Below are 4,520 nucleotides of genomic sequence, written 5' to 3' on the forward strand. Positions count from 1 at the left end.
GGAATAATAATAATCATAATAATAATATAATAATAATATAATAACACATAGTAACGAAACACGCGTACTTCGCAAAGAAACGAAGAGGTGTGTGCATGTAGGTCGTTCTAGTGCGAGCGTGTGACCGGTTAGTATGCTACAACACAAAAGCGCATAAAATGATTGTGTGCATTCGACCTGTTTCTCCGCTGGACGGAAACCTGGAGTATATAGCTCTGTGACTAAAAGCTTGTCTGAGGTGGACGATAGAGTACAGTATATTCTTAATGATTAAAAAAGCGCTCCCATTTATTCGCCGACGGCCTTTGAAAACCAGTAGCGTTTAACCTGTCGTCAACACACCTGCTAACCTCGCCATAACGTAATTATAGGTAAGCCGTGCACGTAACAACAGGATATCAGCTGCTTGGTTAAATTGGGGCACGTGTTGTATATCAACATCATTGTAGAGCCAACCGTGGGTGATGTCTACCTGCTAGCACCAAACCGTTATAACGATCGCTAATAACTAAACAAGCAAACTAAACTACCTAAACGTAGATAATAACTAAACTAGCAAACTAAACAACCTAAACGTAGATAATAAAAAAACGATTTGCTGTATTATAGCTTCGTTCGGCGATTGACGGCGTATCTCTGCTAAATGAATACGTAGAATATAGTATAATTTCGATAAAAATAGAAATATAATAATTCTATTATATATAATAATAGTAATACAGTAATAATAATGTGCAATGTATGAGATTATAATATGTAGACTAAGAGGGTATTAAATTAATCCGACTTACTCAGAACATGAATGAACTCGCCTATACGCTTAAATATTTTTCTAATAATAACAACGCAGTGGCTACGCATCCGGTTATCCATTACAAAGCTCAGCACAGATTCCCAAATCTACGTCACGATTAGGCCACGCTCCGTTTCAAATCGTTGATTTTATTGGATTTACTATTGCTTCAAAGGTTACAAAAACACTTTTTTTTTGTGTAAAATACCTAAAGGTAAGTAATATTATGGTAAAAACTTATTGTTTGTTGTTTTGTACTGAAAAAATATAGTTGGGTTCACATATGAAATGTATGACCGGACGCGTAGCCTGGGAGCAGGGCGTCCGGTAACCGGACGCGTAGCCACGGCCTAACAATAATAGCAATGAGAGTAATAACAATGAAAGAGATGACGCCGAAGGAGTGGAATATTTCAATATCTGCGCGCGTTTGCTCTTATGCTTTATACGTCCTTGTCTATCTATCGGAGCGTAGGATAGCGGAACTACATATTAGCATATCATTAAGACATTGTGAGCAGGCACCAGGACTGTGCGTGGGTAGCGTAGCAGGTAGACCTACATACCTGTCAATATACCTATATACCTGCCTACGTACGTACCTACCTACGAACCTATCTACTTGCCTGCCTGTCTGCCTGCCGACCTAACCACCTACCTACCTACCTACCTACCTACCTACCTACCTACCTACCCACCTACCTACCTACCTACCTACCCACCTACCTACCTATCTACCTATCCTACTACGTACCTACCCTACCTTCCCTGACCTACCTACCTACCTACCCGTACTACCTACCTACCTAGCTAGCCTAGCCTACTTACCTACCTGGCCTAACCTAGTCTACATAACCTACCATACCTACCTATCCTACCCTGCGCCTACTGGCCTAACCCACCTCACCCCACCCAACATACCTACCTACCTACGCTACCAACCTACGCTATGCCTACCTATAGCCTACCTACCTACCTACCTACTACCTACCTACCCACCTACCTACCTACCTACCTACCTATCCTACCTACCTAACACTACGCTACCTACCTACCCCTACCTACCTACCACACTACCCTACACTACCCTACCATACCTCCCTACGCTACCTACCTACGCTACCTACTACGGCTACCTACCTACCTACCTACCTACCCTAGCCATACCTACCATACCTACCTACCTACGCTAACCCTTACTACCGGCTACCTACTCTACCGTGACCTACCTACGCTACTACCTACCCTACCTACCTACCTACCTACCATACCTACGGCTGACCTACTACTCTACCTGTCCCCTACCTACCTACGCTACCTACACTACCTACGCTACCTACCTACCTACCTACCTACTACCTACCTACCTACCTACCTGAACCTACCTACCTACTACCTACCCGGACCTAACCTACCTACCTACCTACCCTACCACCTACCTACGCTACCCCTACCCATACCTACGCTACCTAACCTACCTACTCTACGCTACCTACCTACCTACCTACCAACCTAGCCTACCTCCCCTACCTACCCCTACCTACTAACCTACCCCTACCTACCTACCTACCTACCTACCTACGCTACCGCTACTAAACGCTACCTATACCTAACCTACCTACCTACCCTACGCTACCTTGACCTAACCTACGGCTACCTACCTACCTACCTACCTACCACCTACCTACCTACCTACCTACCTACCTATCTACCTACCTACCGTACCTACCTACATACGCTACCTTACTACCCTACCTACCTACCTACCCTACCTACCTACCTACTGCTACCTACTACTACATAGCCTACCTAAGCCTACCTACGGCTACCTACCTAACCTACTACCTACCTACGTACCCTACTACCTACACATCTACCTAGCTAAACCCTAACCCTACCTACCTACCTTACGCATACCTACTCTACCTACGCTACCCTCACCGTACCTACCGTACGCTACGCTGACCTACCCCTACCTACTACCTACCTACCTACCTACCTGACCCTACGCTACCTACCTTACCTACGCTACCTACCTACCCTACTACCTACGCTACTATCCTAGCTCTACCCTACCTAACCCTACCTACCCTACCTACCTACCTACGTGACCTTACCTACCTACTACCTACCTACCTACCTCCCTACCTACCTACCTACGCGTACCTAACCTACCCTACCGTATCCTACCGTACTAACCTACCGTACGCTTACCTACCACCCGGTACCGTACCTACCTAGCCTAACCTACCTCGCTACGCTACCTACGTCTACCTACCGTACCTAGCCGCATACCTACCGGTACCTGCCTACCTACCTACCTACCTCCCCTTACCTACGCGTACCTACCTACCTACGCGTACGCTATCCTACTCTACCTACCTACCTACTCTACCTACCTAACCCTACCTACCTACCGTACCTACCTACCCTACCCCTACCTACTACCTACCTACCTACCCTACCTATCGCTACCGTACCTACCTACCTTACCATACCACCTACCTACGCTACCCTACCTACCTACCTACCTACGCTACCTACCCCTACTCTACCTACCTACCTACACTACCTACCTACCTACCGTACCTACGTTCTACGTTTACCGTCCCTATCCTACCTATCCTACCGTACTTACGTACCCTTACGCTACCTACCTACATACCTACCTTCCTACCTAACTTTCCATTTATACCAAACCAATCGAAACACGTACCTCTTTTTAATACTTTTTTTAATACCTTTCAAAAAGCATACGTACATACCGCTCGGCGTTATTCCTTCGTTCCTTTTTGTTGCCTCTCGATCACCGACCTTCTGCGTTCCTCTGACGCCCGCTTTGCGATATTGTGCGACTACAGAAGACCGTCTGTCTGCCTGACTGACTGGCAATGTACTTCTCTGCATATGCGTGCGTGGGTCTACCTAGGCTCCCTCTGGGTTCGACAGCGTCAATTAAGTTTTCTCCTGCGTCTTTCACACATCAGGCGAGCGCGCGCGTGATTTGTTGACGCGCGACAGTGCGTGACAGCAAGAGAGTATATAGAGCAAGCGTGTGTGTGGGAGGGGGGTGCCGTGTGTGTGTGTGTGTGTGTGTGTGTGTGTGTGTGTGTGTGTGTGTGTGTGTGTGTGTGTGTGTGTCTGTGTGTCTGTGTGTCTGTGTGATAGAATGATTCATTAAGTTAACACCGAATAACTGTGTTGTGCGTGCATCAAAGGGTGTATGTTTCGTAGAAGGGTGTGCAGTTATTGAATGTAGGGTGCGAGAGAAGTTAGCAAGTGTTTGCGTCCGGAAAGAGCTGAGTGAGAGCGATAGATAGACGGAAATGTAGCTGCGATCGAAAGCTGTTGATTTAGGGGGTGGTGGTGACGATGACGTAGAGGCGGCGAGGAGGAGAATGGGGATGAGGTGGTGGGAAAGCGGAGGAGGAGGAGGGACCAGAGAAAGAAGAATCGAGAAGAAGAAGAAACAAGGAGAACGAAAAGAAGAAAGAAACAGAAGAAGAAGAAGAAGAAGAAGAACAAGGAAAAGGAGAAGAAGAAGAAGAAGAAGAAGAAGCAGGAGAAAAAGAAGAAGAAGGACAAGGAGAAGAATGACAAGGAGAAAGAGAAGAAGAAGAACAAGGAAAAGGAGAAAGAGAAGAAGAAGAACAAGGAAAAGGAGAAGAAGAAGAAGAACAAAGAAGGAGCAGAAGAAGAAGAAGAAGAAGAAGCAGAAGATGAAGAC

At 46.3% G+C, this 4,520-nt stretch overlaps 1 protein-coding gene across 1 annotated transcript in view; it reads right to left on the bottom strand.

Moving 5' to 3' along the window:
* LOC106817010 (sodium- and chloride-dependent neutral and basic amino acid transporter B(0+)-like) overlaps window positions 1–3,713 on the bottom strand; it is a 26,467-nt gene extending 22,754 nt beyond the window's left edge. Inside the window, 1 exon segment of the mRNA XM_014821655.1 lies at window positions 3,555–3,713. The gene's annotated coding sequence lies outside the window, so the exon portion shown is untranslated.
* Window positions 3,714–4,520: the final 807 nt, after the last annotated feature.

Source organism: Priapulus caudatus, unplaced genomic scaffold (genome assembly GCF_000485595.1).
Source record: "Priapulus caudatus unplaced genomic scaffold, Priapulus_caudatus-5.0.1 Scaffold1561, whole genome shotgun sequence".
Lineage (NCBI taxonomy): Eukaryota > Metazoa > Priapulida > Priapulimorpha > Priapulimorphida > Priapulidae > Priapulus > Priapulus caudatus.